General features: G+C 40.0%; 1 protein-coding gene across 5 annotated transcripts in view; it reads right to left on the bottom strand.

Annotated features, from left to right (window-relative positions):
- The window catches only part of LOC142385574 (plexin-B2-like), a 252,476-nt gene that overhangs the window by 149,736 nt on the left and 87,546 nt on the right, over positions 1 to 15,194 (bottom strand). For 2 of the 5 annotated variants that reach the window (XM_075472217.1, XM_075472220.1), the window contains exon 3: positions 8,776 to 8,828. The exons of 2 other annotated variants lie outside the window; for them this stretch is intronic. The gene's annotated coding sequence lies outside the window, so the exon portion shown is untranslated. The remainder of the gene's footprint in view (positions 1 to 8,775; positions 8,829 to 15,194) is intronic. One more of the 5 variants, XM_075472219.1, reaches the window with a different exon arrangement.

The raw sequence follows: 15,194 nt of genomic DNA, 5'->3' as shown, positions 1-15,194 counted from the left end.
AAGTTTTGGAAGGAAGAAATTAAGAGAATAATAGAGAGGGAGACTGTTGAGAGCAGTGATGTAAGCTGTTAAAGCCATCAGAGGCAGGGAGGGTCCCTGCTGTTGTCCATAAAAGCTTAAACATAGACGACAGCTTAGAAAGTCTGCTTCAGTACTTCCCTTCAACCGTCTCTTCTTCACTTTTCACTCATATCCTCCCGCCTGCATTTCAAAGTTACTGTACAACAGATATGAGCTGCAGTTATCCCTGATTCAGGCATTTTTTTGTGGGGTGGAGGTGAAAAAAGGATTCAAAGGAATGACACAGTTGACTCTTGCTGGGACACAAGAAAGCACTGCTGTGGAGCGTGCACAAGTCCACAATAAATGTATTCAGTGACATCCAAAAAGCAACACCACAGGGCGCACAGGCTGACCACGGGTCAGTGCTCACCAGAAAACAAAACCAGGAAAATGAGAAAGAAGAACAGGCACAGCTGGCAAACTCGTGTGAACGGTAGATTTTACTGCAGTCCAATAGCTCATGAGCCACAGTTATCAATAATAAGGCTAATATCAGCTTATAATTCACCCTTTTTAGTTTCTCATTACAGAAAACAAGCAACTGACTGATGAATCCCTGAAGCTTAAATATGAGCTTCAGGACAGTGAAGGAAAGTGTCACAAACAGTAAACACATCTCCCCTCTGCAAGGATCTGGGGCTCCTTTTCTACCACAACTTATAGTCAGTCTCTACATCAAACCCTAAACTAATAGAGGCATCCTGTGGCAGACAAGAACTAAGTTGTGTGAGATATGTGTGTGCTGGGATTAGGAGGCATTTCTGCTCTTTCTGCTACATTAACTTGATGGAAAAAGTACTCAAAGTTGATCACATTGGAGCACATAAAAGTGCTCTAATCTGAGTTAATGGAAATATTTCCTGCTCATTTGTATGTATACTTTCTTATCTTTGCATGAATAACATGTAAAAGGAAAACCTCTTTCTCTGATCTTATGTCAGCCTTTTATGCAGCCTGGCACTAAAAAAGGCTCTTAAAGCTCCTTCTTCTGAGGAGCCAACACTCTGACTGGTCAGTTTCTTCTTTCTGACAATACATGGAACTGGAATACACACAATGTGCATTACGCTGCACATGTACTGACTTCACGTGTACACCACATTCAAATCCTTCAAAATGTAAATCAGAAAAAGCAAACTAATTACAGAAAACCTAGAACATTTTTTTGGTTTTTGTCTCATCTTGAGCATGTTTGTTCATCACATTTATCATAGTATATAAAGCATACAGCCTTATTCTTGTTAAGTCCTGTAACATTACTTTATCTTTACTCTTGACATGGTGGCTTCTGGAGGTGTCTTTTGTCAGCCTCTAAAGCATTACAGCAAACCCATGTGTATAGCTGTGCGTGTACAGGGTTCAGACGAGGTTTGTTTTTAATCACAGTGACTTTACATGCCACAACTGCAGGGGGAGCCAAACAGACAAAAAAATTGCCAAATTCTCTAGCGATGCTTTAAATGTTAAGGAATCTGAACTGGACAAAATCTGGGTTGGTCTGAATGTTTTTCTTGGGAACGTTGTGATACAAAGCTGTATGCAGTGAATAGTGGTGGAGAAAAAAAGAAAATATTTCACATTTTTGGAGCAAAAAGACAAAGATAAAAATAAAGTGTGATATAAAAATGAAGAAAATTACCATAAGAAAACTTGTGCATTGTAGTTCTAGCTATGGGTTCACCACATTTTGATGTTGTGACTGATATATGGGATCACGTAAAGCAGTCAAACACTTACGGGAAGGAGAAGATAGAAGAAGAAGAACAATGAAAGAAACATCAAAGAGGAAAAGTTAGAACAAGTCAAGAAACAAAGAAACAAAATAAACCCAAAGAAGAAAAACTCATAAAAGGAAGAAGAGACTAGATGAGCGTATACCACGAATTTAGCTTCAGTATTTTCTGGGACAGACTTATTCAGCAAAGCTTTGCACACATTTTTGAGATTGATTTTAGCAATGTAGACATCAACAATCAGAAATAAACTGTCTGTTGGTCAGGGGGGTCGCTTCTGATAAAAAAAATCCACCACTGGAAAGCAGAGTCAGATATGTAGCTGCAGAGTTAGTGCTACTGTTGCCACAGCTACAAACACTCCAATTTAATCAGGAAGAATTTATGCAGAGACAAAGCTAAAGAGAATACAAACACACTTGAAAGTGTTTTTCTTTGTCGGAACCATTTCTGTATGCTATGTGATGGCAGGAACCTGCATGATGTACTTTATCTGACTGTAAATGAGACACCCTAATGCTGCAGTGAAAATTAAACACAAATCAAATGATGGAAACACTGCAGCCTACTAAATGTTTCTTGGAGAGGTCAGACACTGAAACAGACACCCACCCAACAAAGAGAGAAGAAAAAAGTAGAAAAACAAAGATTTGGGGACTAAAATTCAAAGCTGCAGCTTTTATAATCTGTTACAGACGGACTAAAAAAAGGACAAAACGGTACAGCAATGAACACTAAGCGGCAGGGATACAAAACAAACAGCCGGCCAACTTTTTTCTACTTTTTGCTCCAAACCCGGAGCAACTTGGAGCCACTGAAAGAAAGAGTAGAAAGAAAGAGGCCACACTCTGCTGGCTTACACAGAAAATACTGAAAAGCACACAAGCATCCATTCTTCCACACCCTCCACACAGGCGAAAACACTAAAATACTGGCAACAATTCTGAAAGTCTTCAATCATTCCACACACATATAAACACACCACAGCACCAGTTGGCAGCTGATAAAACTCTGCTCCAAGTCATCAACATCGCCGTCCAAGTCTGTCATGAGCTCACTCTGAGTTCACTTCTTCACCACCCATACCTTTTCTCTTCAGTCTCTCCATTCCTGTTCGGTTTTTCCTTCTTGGTTTCTGCATATCATAAAAATCACGATTCACTCTTCCAACATTCTGTCCATCACTATTTTCATTCTCACTTCCTTACCTTCCTCCTCAAAATCATTAAGGCTTCGAATTAATGAGCTGATTAAGGCGATGTAATGAAAAAGATGGACACAAGCTGAGTTTTGGCAGAGTTCGGGTGATGTTTGCCATCTGTGTGTGTGTGTGTGTGTGTGTGTGTGTGTGTGTGTGTGTGTGTGTGTGTGTGTCTATAAAATGACAAAATCTTACTTCAGTCCACACTCCTCACTTTTCACGGAGTGTAACAGCTCTGGGACGCAGCCCAAACACAACAGTCAGCTGGCCTCACACATGCAGACCGAGTCTGAATCGTCTGTAAAACTCCAGCTGCATACATGATGAGTGATGGAAAAGATTAAAAGAAAGGTGACAAAGAGGCAACTCGATGAAATCCTCAGCTGATTTGAGCTCTGTCTCACACACAGAACTGCGTTTTACTGACCCTCGAGTGCAATTAATCATTTTCTCAAGTTTGACTGATGTAGCTTTGAGGTTTTCTGATCTGAATCTACCAAGAACATCATTTCTTATTTGACTGTTGGACATTAGAACAAACAACGCTGTTCAAGCAGCGTCTGTGTAGCCACTTTAAGTCTTTAAGTGCACAATTAATGGAAAGGAATGCCTCCTGATGTTTGCAGCGGTTATAAACCAGGAGGAAGATTGTGTGTTGCCACTGTTAGTATAGACTGCTGCACATCAGTGAGGAAGACAGCATCATGCAGTATTAGACTGACCGGCTGATGTGAGCTGATAAATAACAGGTAAGCTCAGGATTAAAAAATCTATTCTTTTTAAATTAATTTGATCGGGACGGATACAAAAATACGTAGATAAGCTGGAAACAGCTTTTCCAAAGCAGATGTAGTGTTTCTAGCAGATGCTAATTTGCAACACTTGTCCCTAAGGGAGGCTGCTCAATGATGTGGTGGTTGGCACCGTCGCCTCACAGCAGAAGGGTTCCTGGTTTGAATCCCAGCCAGGGCCTTTCTGTGTGGAGTTTGCATGTTCTCCCCGTGCATGTGTGGGTTCTCTCCGGGTACTCTGGCTTCCTCCCACTGTCCAAAATGCATGTTAAGTTAATTAGCGACTATAAACTGACCCTACGAGTGAGTGCGAGTGCATGGTTGGTTGTCTCTGTGTGCAGATGGGGTTGACTAGTGACCCATCCAGGTTGGGACCTGCCTTTTTTATCAAGGATTTTTAATGCTCGATTGTGTCCTAAAGATTTTCATCACTCAGAATTAGATTCTTTGGGCCAAATTATTACAAAATACATTCTGTTGTCATCATCTCTTTGTATAATAGAGCATCTACTCTGCCGTTCTTATACTGAATTGAAGCTACCTTCCAAAACACAAAGAAGGCTAATCAGGACTATTCCTATTGCACCTTCAGATTAGATGCATTCAACTAACAAAAAAAAAAAAAGATCCAGTTCTTCACTTTTTATCTGCAAAAGTTTGAGATGTCAGAGAATGTTATGAAAAAATAAGAGGCAATCAGAGCAGGAGCCTTAATATACAAGGTGACAAAATAAATGTGCCACAAAAGTTCAAGTCAGATAATGTTAAGTTCAACGAAATTACACAAAGATAATTGGCTTGTTGCCACTCTTTTTGACATCAGGATGTTTGGACTGAAACTCTTCATTAATTAAAAGATCCCACTGAAGCCTATTTGCATGCACTGTTCAGGCTCACCTGAGCAGTGCATGTAAACCTGAATTCACCTCTTATACAGCTGATAGATGTTAAAAAACAATAACTATGACAACATCTAAAGTCCAAAATCACATCACAAACTGTAATGTCTCTATTACGAGCCACTTGCAGAACTTAAAGATCTCTAAAGCTACAAAGAACAGAAAGTGGAGTCTGTAGGGAGTCAAGTCTCACATATAAGACTTACAGGCTCATTTAGGGTTAGCATTTAGATTTTTAATAGAGATATATTTTGCCGAGATAAAATTTCAGGGATATCCGGGGATGAAAACAGAAATTAGTGCTCATGAAACTGCGGTTTGTACTGTATTATCTAATTAAAGAGGGGAAAAAGAAGGAATGTGAACTTATCAGGGTGGGAAAAGGATGAATAATTCGACAAAAAAATTCCCAATTCCACAGGAGGCTTGGTATTTCCTTTCTTAAGATTTGAGAAGGTGACAAATTACAAGCTCCGATGGAAGGCTGAGAAAATAAAACTGCTTATGGGAACAAAAAAGTAGAGTGGGTAAAATAACAGAGTGGCATGAGAGATTGAAAACAAAGGCAAGAGGGAAATCACGATGGCTCGAGACCGAAAGGGAATGGAGGGAAAGGCAGGCACACACAGACACACACTGCAGTGACACGCTTTAATACGAGTTGGCAGACTGCGAGCAAACAGAAGCAGATCATAGAAACCAGTCATTCAGATCAGACGGCCATTCAAATCGACTGGTCACACTGGAGGGTTTCATTTTAGTCCGGCGTGGCTTTCTGAGGACCTTCAGCAACATATCTGAACTCAAAGTGCTGAAAAACTATTTCACTAATTGATACCGTCAACGACTTACATAAACCTAAAGATAAAGCTGATTCTGTGCAGGACTGAAAAGCGTCGGCAGTAATGTTTACTTGTCTGGGGTAATTAACTGAAGGGAAAAAAGCCTTAAATGACCTAAATAACCTGCAGGCATCATCAGTCACTGAAATGATCTGGTTTTCATTCTCTATCGTCTTGTCTTCACTTTCAATTTGCATTTGTAGAAAACAAAAGAAAACACCCCGTACAGACTTCTGATCATATATCATATCTTTCGCCCAATCTGTTTCAGTGGTGGTCTGCAGAGGTAGACACTAGTTGACCTTCTGGTCTTCTGGCCTCCTGGCACCAGCTTCTCCCCCTCGGAAACCCTCCCCAGGGCTTCAGTGCTCGATCTACCGAGGCATGCAGGTGTTTGCTGCTGCCGGGATCACTCATCCTTTCACAACAAGCCACCGCCTACAACTGCGTAAAGTGTGACAGCTGCCATGGCCAGGCTCCTTGCAGCCTGCTTCAAGGACTCAACGGATGGGTTGAGGACTGGCACAGCGTACCGGTCTTGAGACTCCTGGTCATAGCCCCACCCTAGAAAGCTTAAATCGAAGAAGTGCTGTGGTTTTGCCCTGGCTATCCCCCTACACGCCCACATACACAGTCGGCCTCCCTGCTCTGATGGAAGCAATAGAGGTCGAGAGTTAGTGGTTCAAAGTATTCCATCTAAAGTTTTTACAATTATTTCTCTCATAGGCTGGGGAAACTTTTCCCTTCAGAGTCCATTGTAGACATTCAGAGGCATAAACTGTATGTATGTACGCATAAATAGCTATAAGTACCTGATACTTTCCTGTTCTCAACTGCATTTAGTTAACCGATCATGCTGAATGGAATAATAACTTTCAGTGCACTTTGAAAGCTTCTGAAACAAAGACTGGGGTCCCTGTGGGTTAGACCCGACTGACCTGCTGCCAGGTACCAGATGATTAGGGGTGCAACGGATCAAAAAACTCACGGTTCGGATCGTTCCTCGGATCAGAGTCACGGATCGGATCATTTTTCGGATCAGCAAAAAAAAAAAAAAAAAAAAAATAGATAAGACAAATAAACATGTTTTGTCTTTTTGTTTATCAACACTTTTAAATTATTAAATTGAAATATATAAAATCAACTTAAAGTGCACAATTAACATCTTCTTTTCAACATAATCAAAGAAAAACAACTTAAAGTGCAACATAAAAAGGCATATCTCCTTCCTTTAAACATGGACCAATGACCATTAATCCACAACTTTTTTCTTCTCCTGCTCATAAAGATCTGGCACAATCTTTTCGCTGAAGTGGGTGCGCGACGGGATGTCGTAACGTGGCTCGAGCACGTTCAGCATGTGTTTAAAGCCCTTGTTTTGCACAACTGAATATGGCCTCATGTCTGCACCTATAAACACACCGATAGCGTTTGTGATCGCTTTAGCCCGGTCGGATTGTGAAGGAAGGGGCTGCTTAAATGCCGCGGTGATGAGCGGTTGTTGAGCCGCTTTCGGTTTCACTCCTGTCAGTGAAACACCGGGGTGATGTCGCTGCAAATGCAAACTTTTACCCAGAGCGTGGAAAGTAGCTCTGTCCCTGGAACTAGCAGGAAGGGTAACGGCTGTGTGAGGACTGAACATAGATACTGAACTTTATTAATCCCGAGGGAAATTTAAGGATCCAGTAGCTTGAACAGACACAGAATACATGCGCACAATTTTTTTTTTTCATAAATCAATCCGCGGATCATGCGTGTGCCGAACCGAAATAATTCATCCGAACGGATCACGGATCAATGATGATCCGTTGCACCACTACAAATGATGATGTTTAACTTATGATGTTCGACTCAGACATCTTTATTATAGTGGAGATCCCAAGTTTCCAAAAACCTCAACCAACGGTCGGCTGAACATGAATGTTTCAACAGAAAAGTACCTTCACATAGTCTGACAAGAGCAGCCAACTCTGATATGTTCACACCCTGTACATCAGCGGTCTCCTGTACAGTTGCATCAAGTACCAAACAATAATACCCCACTACTCATGTCCCTGCAGACGTCGTACAGTCAAACTACAGGAAAATGAAGCTGTATTTTTCCCTTTATAAAAATAGTGTGGCGATGCTTTTTAAAGGATGAAACTCTATTTGATAAAAGCAAAAAATCTATGTAAAAATTAGTTGTGAAACAATGCCATAAAGATCCAATAAAAATGGATTTCTAAAGAGTGAGTAGATATTCAGATATTCACTGAGATGTGGCTCCTTTCTAAGTGCAAGTTAAATGAGAAGAAACAGAAGGTAAAACAGCAGCCACCAGGCCTGCGTCTTCACTTTTCAGTCGTGCAAACTCTGCCAAATCCAACGCCTTATTTCTCAATTAACACGAGATCAACAGATCATTCCAATTTTACATACTGCATTTTCTAATGTTTCGTTTCCCCATCAACTTTCAATAGTTTTTGCTAAATCTTACAAACGTATTGCAAAGAGCCGGAATCAGACACACAAATGACGTGGGATGCCACTAGTAATAAAGTTAGATGAGAAAATGCAGGCTCAAGATCATGTTGGGACATGTTGAGGTTTTAATAGATATGTCCTGAAGATCTTTAATGTGCATCTGTGCATAAACAAAGGATTTATTGTAATGACTTATCTGCTTGAAGCAGACATAAATACGAGCTTGTCCCAATCCTACAAGTCATACTTAAATTTAAGCCTGAGAATGAAGACAGTTTGTTCCCTTTTCACAAAGTTGGGGTTAGACATTATAAATTTAGGTTAAGGTTGAAGATGAGATTAACAGGGAAAATTTCTTCTCATGTTAAACTCAATTTCACAAAGTGAGACTAATTTCTGAAATCATATATATGTGTGTGTGTGTGTGTGTGTGTGTGTGTGTGTGTGTGTGTGTGTGTGTGTGTGTGTGTGTGTGTGTGTGCGCGTGTGCGCAGTGTGTTTGTATGAGCAACAGCAAAGTCTAAGCAAGAATTCATCTCTTAAAAACTGCCTGCAGCCACAAATTAACCCTTGAACCCATAATCTACCAAACCACACACCAGGAGCTGAAGCTGCCAAAATCAACAGCCAATGGCGTTCCTGTGAACCAGCAGGAATAAATGGAAAGTAGGTGGAAAAAGGCAATCGTGTTCAAGAATCTAGAAAGAAAGCAATACATGAAACAACTTTTTAATATAGGATCTAAAAACAAGTCCAGCAGTGGCTGCAAATCCTCCTTACCTACTCAGTGTTCAGGTCTGTTGATCTCTGATGATATCAATCCCCTTAATCTCCTAATACAAACACAAAAATTACACTTGTCATGAAAAACATTTGGGGTGAATACAGGATTTGTTGCAGGACCCATTAGTAATCTGATATCTCACAGCACAACTAAACCTAGAGAAATGGTTGACTGGCCTGAGGGCAGCACTGGATCTACAGGTCAAAAGCAGGTGACATATTCATTACCGATCAACCCACAGGACTGCATTGTGTTCTACAGTCAACTTTGCCTGAGGAGTTTCAGTGGAACAATTCATAGTTTTCCCTCACACAAGGGAAGAGTTGCTTTAAAGTGAAATTGCATTTAGTACATGTGCTCCTGTAAACTCCACGTTTTTGTTGCTACAGCAGCACAGTTCGATTGTGCAAAATAGGAACGGCTTTAAATTAAATTGCAATCATTTTTCTTTTGGTTTGTTTAAAGAATGATCAAATATTACTCTGTGAGAACAACCTCAGCCTTTTATCACAGTTTTACACCAAGTGTCCTCCTTTGCTGATGCTCCATATTTCGGGGTGTAATGAAATTCTTCTTGTTAGTTTTTAGTGTAATCTTGCTGACAACTGCACAAAGATCTCTGAAAAACATGCCTCCTCCTTGGCAGAAGTGATAAATGAGGCCTAATAATTTATATTTAACACCACTGTTAGGGCAAAGCTTGACCCTAGTTTTCTGAAAAATTCAGATTTATATTTGAAACATATATGCAAATTCAAGAATATACATGAATATTAATGTACTTACTCCTGTTTTGGAGCATCGAAAAACTCAAATCTGTATATCAATGATTTGTGCATGACAATGAGAGCTCTAATAATCCACTATCAACTAGACACTGAATAGAAAAATGAATAAGGAGCAATATACGAGAAACAGATGTATTGTTTCAGTCATGTTTCATGTAAAGAGTACTCCATAATGTGGTAGTTTCAGCTAAATTTTTTGCAGCAAGTAATTTGTGTCAACAAATGAAAAAGACATGTAGAATACCATGATAAATTATTCCATTTTAGAAAATAATTAGCAGATTATCTGTAATAAAAATAGTTCTTAAACTGTAGAATGTGCCCAAATTGCTAAAAAAAATAAATAAAATAATTACATTCCTGCTAAGTCAAGCAGTGCTTTGAATTTAGCGATAATTAAATCCTAGCGTACTACCATTAGCAATAACTGGCAAATGTTAGCAGCCTAACATGCCTATCTAGGACAGTAACACTAGCCTATTCGATGGTGACACACATTAGCATAGCAAATGTTAGCATGTTTAGAACAGGATTGCACTAAAAAAACAAAAAACAACAACAACAACTGTTGAGGCAGGGCAGCTAACTGTCGTAAACACCCTTTAATGTAACTACAGCTGCCACAAACTGGAAACATTTAACCCAAACTGTGATATCTAGTCACTTATATTTGTTCATGTCTTTAGGCAGTAAAATTAGCACATTTTTGAAGGAAGTATTTCACCTCAAGCATTGAAGGCGACACTGAATACTGGTTTATCTTCTGTTCCACCACAAATAAATCTGTCTAAGCAGTTACAGAAACTGCTATAGAAAAGCCTGTGAATCACAGCTAAGCCAAGCTTGTATTCACCAACATAAAATGTAATTAATTCACAAAATTAATTCCAACAAACCGCCAGAAATCTTGTTTTATCTTTCACAGAGAAAGCATATTACTGTCTGGAATAATAGTAAAAAGATGGAGCTCTGCCGAGTTTAAATAGAGCCTTTCATCAGGAAACACATTAAACTAAAGGCATTTTAATTTGTGACAGGAAGAGAGCCTCAGTTTTTCATAATGATAACAGTAATGCCCATAGGCCCACCGGCGTTGAAAGAAAAGGGACTTCCTAACTGAGAAGATAACAAAAAAATCCATATGGGGAGTAATCTTCATAATGAGACAAAAAGCCACCAACACTGTAAGTGTGTAATGAACAAAGCTAAGCCGAGCTCCGAATGTTGCTGAATAAGCCTAAAGTAACACAGTTAACAGGTATTTTTGTTTTCATTTCACACTGTTAAATTCAAACGAGGTCGCTGCTGGCCTCTCCTCCAGATAGAGGAATTAATGTCGCTCACGCTGCTTCTCACATCACATTGAAACAAGTAGCCGGGCAGCTACTGAAGCAAGACTGAGGACGCGTGTGCCTGTGTGTGTGGTGAAGTTTGTTTGGCAGCACTTCTAACAAAGCTGAGGCCCTCGGTGGCATCCAACAGGATAGCCCAGTCTGTCTTGACTCTATCTCAAAGAACCATATGCTTCTGGATAGCAGAGCCGAGTCGTGTGTGCTCATGAGTTGTGCGAGTGTGTCCATATGTTCTCCCGTCTAGCATCTAAACATCCAGATGGCAAAGCATCATTCGACATGTTTCCTTCCATCATCAGGAAGTACTTCAAAATCTGTAAAGACAATAAATATTTATCATCTGAGATTGAGGAACAGAGCACACCTTTAAATTGACAATTATACTGCAATTAGTAATAATTAAATGTAAATGTGAAGCATTTTTCATCTTCAACCTCAAATTTTGCTTCGTCACTGTATGTCTTTGCTTCCTTGGCGGGGTTGATAGACTCGAGGGGATGAGAACAAAAGGAGAGAAAGACAAAATAAATAAGTTTTGGATTCTTTCTAAGAGGAACTGACAGATGTGGTTTAAATAAAAGAAAATCTAGTTCCGGATGCTTTTATCTCTGCATGTGTGTCCTCAGAGTGTATAAATGATGGCTGAGGCTCTCAAGAAAAGGTCATAGGTTAAAATGTTTTAGCCCTCAAATCCACCAAAAACAAAACAATTCATCTTCATCCCAGGCATCATTAAAGACAGATATCAGAGTTCTCCACTCTGGCTGCTCAAAATCAGCAATCAAACCAAAACTTGGACCCTATTTTCAGAACGCATAATCTGACGCCATCTGACTCCTACAGGCAGGGAACTGTAAAAAGCAGAAACTGCACAGCTCAGTTTCTTGATTCCAAAGCAGTTTAAGGAAACATGCCTGCGGCACATCTGAAATGAAGCAGGATGGATGATGGACTGATAAATTTCAGTCGTACCCCACAGCTGAAGTGGGACTTCTCCACTTGGTAAACATCTGGCTGCTAATACAGAGGCTGCTACATCAAAATATTTTCTTACTCTTAAATTCCAGAGATTTTTTACTCAGGAGCTGTCTGGAAAATCTCAACATGAAGTCCGGAATGAATGCAGCAGATATTCACTTTCTCACATGGCAACAATCCATGACACCTCGAGCAAACTTTAGGAAATGTGGACACAAATGTCTTGCAACACAGTTCCACTGGCACCGTGTGGAACCGTCTTCAGAATTCAAATCAACAATCAAAAGAATAGTTTTGTCATTTCTACGTCGTCCAACACAGCAGTATGATTTACTCCATGGAGTGTCTGTATATTGGAATATGTAACTCAGAACTACAATGTTGTTATTTGTGTAAATTTACCTTTTTTTTCCTCTTTTTTTTAATACATTTAACCAACTTCATTGAGTGCGTTTACTAATACAACACTGTAATTACCCGAAGGGATTGAGCAATTATGCAATCTATCTATCCATCCATCATATAATGACAAGCTCACAATGACAAGATTAGATAATTATGAGCCCATTCTCTCATAATAATAGCGAGAACACTGCTTTTTGTTCCTCGTTTTGATCGGATTTTCTTCTTTTCTATTGGTCTATTTATCTTTTTAAATCAACCTCGCTGACATCCAGTTTGTAAAGTCTGTTCAACCTGAGGCCCGGCAGCCAAAAGAAACACGAGAAGAGACCTGAAACATTTCCATGAGTTTTATTAAATTTCCAGGAGGTTATTGTGCGTTCGTCCAATGAGCTCAATCTGCACCGACCTCCCCTCCACCTCTTTCATTGGCACTCTCCTTCTACTCAATGTGATTCAGCAACTGCTGCTGCTGTCAGTCAGCAGACGGCAGGCAAAAGCAGAAGGCCCTGGGTAGATCATCATTTTGATATTAGCAATTATTATTAAATTATTAGCATTATTCATTATTATTACATTTATTAAAGTCTTCACTTTTGTCTAAATGGTGTGAAGTGGATGCACTATTATACTGAAATGATTTACATTAGTAGCACTGGCACAAGTCTTGATTTACTTTCCATTTTTAGCTCTACTTGTATATAAATGAGGCAGACGGAGGGCGGACTCACTCAGCAGGTCCAGATTGTTGGCAGGGACGCCCTCTGCTCTCCGCCTGACCTCTATGCCAGCAGGAAAAAACAAAAAAATGCACTCCGTGTCACATACACACCATGTGTTATGTTCCTTGAGAGACAGTCGAACAGTTGCTGCCATTTTCAGACTTTCTGAATGCATTTGCTTTCAACACCCAACAACCTGGCTCTTTAAAATTAAAGTGCCCAATAGTCATTTCATCCATAGGGACTTGAGCAGAGCTGCAACAAAAACGGGACTAATGAAGGTGTAAAGATGAACTAATACAAAGAAGAACCAGAGTTTTTTCTTTCTGGATATTTCTTAATTAATCAAATAAAAGAAGAAAACATGAAAAACGTGATGGGAGTATTAGATTAACTGCTTCTGAACAAGGTTTTTCCGCAGATTGTAAACAGAAACAAACTATCACAGAAAAGTAGATCACCACTAAGCTGGCACACGCCAAGTGAACAAAGTCTTCAAAAAGTGTATCAGCAAAGTGTATCCCGTCTGCCAAATGCCCTGCTCAGAGCGGTGAGAGAGGCATGAACGCCCACTGCGGCTTGAGAAATCTACATAAAACATGTTTGATGACCACAGCTGACATGATATTCTATGCAGCAAAAATCTAAAGCCTGGCTGGTGGTGGCAGAACAAATCTGAAGAGCCACCTGATAAGGCCGGGAATATACTGGCCTTCTGATTCACGGAGCCAACCAAAGACACATTCATAGAGACGGCTTTTATTCGTTAGGAGCAGAAAACAAACCACAATGTTACAGAATTGTTAAGAAACTGTATCAGACAACTTTGAATCAAACCAACTCTTCTTTTCATAGAAGAATCGTATGATACCCCATCGATCTACATATGTAGTGAAGCATAATTTAAATCTCTGCTAACAAATTAGCTACATCTTAACAAGGAGGCAAAGAAAAAGGAAACAAAAAGGCTAAATGTCGGCTACTTTGAAAGAGAAGATAATGAGTGCTAAAATAAAGCACGTGCATCTGCACAAGTCCCTTTAAATGACTCCCAAAATATGCAAATGACAAAGTAAGTGTGCACATTTGTGTGTGCATGTAAGCTTATTTGTGTAGGATTTTAAGCAATTAGAACAGGAAACGGAGGCACTGTAGCTTTAGTTTCCCAGTGGAATTAAGTTATGTGCTGTCAACACACACACAGAGAAAATTCCCACACTGTCCGACAACCCGGTCTCAGCTGCAAAGCATCACAAGTAAACGACTAAAAAATACACACGCTTAAATTACACACCCTCAAACTTCCTCTTGACCCATTTCTCAAACACAACACACCACCTCTCTCTGTTTATCCCCTCTTGTCGTCCTTCTATCTCTCCCTCCCATCTCCTCATCTGTTGGAAGCAAAGCTGATTCGACCACTTCTGCTTTATGTCACCAGACCAGAGGACACAAACACACACACACACAAACACACGTATATACACACATAGTTAATCAGTTTGTTTATGAGGCCGAAGGAATGCTGGGCAAAATCCTTCTCTAGAGGGTTGTGTACAGCGTTTCTTTGCAACTATGCTGCTCTGTTTCAGAGTTCAGAGGAGCAATGACTCCACTGAAACAATAATACATAAGGGAGATAACTGGGCTTTTATTTACCGTACTTTGATTAATTAAAGCAATGTAATGACGCAGACTGGAAAAGGATGGTCATCTCAAAATAAACCGTGCGGAAGCGGCATGTTAGTGTTTGTTGTTGCCATGACAGACCAGAACCGTGGGCTCAACCAACAGTTTTTGATCACTTGTTGCGCTCCAGCTTTATGCATATCTTTGGTGTGTGTACTCCAGCTGTATATCAAAGAGACATTTTAAATGGCTCTGGGATGTGATGATAGTGGAGACAGGCATTAGGTGCTGGCTCCATAACACCTCTGGCTCTGATAGGCTCAACTTAGGGCCTGTCCACACTAACATGTGACAAACAAGATTTTTCTGGGTCAAAATGTTTCTACAGTCAAAATTTTTATATAACTCTTTGCGCATGTCCACTGTTGCTTTGTCCAATGGAAACCATACCAGTGCCTCTATACCAGTTTTTCAGGTGTTTTCCTGGACTTTCATCGTCTTGTGCTGTAACATCACGTTGAGCTACGACCCTGCCTCATCCTCT

The sequence above is a fragment of the Odontesthes bonariensis genome, chromosome 8 (genome assembly GCF_027942865.1).
Source record: "Odontesthes bonariensis isolate fOdoBon6 chromosome 8, fOdoBon6.hap1, whole genome shotgun sequence".
Lineage (NCBI taxonomy): Eukaryota > Metazoa > Chordata > Actinopteri > Atheriniformes > Atherinopsidae > Odontesthes > Odontesthes bonariensis.
Note: the sequence above shows the minus strand (reverse complement) of the source record. Positions and strands in the feature narration are given on the sequence as shown.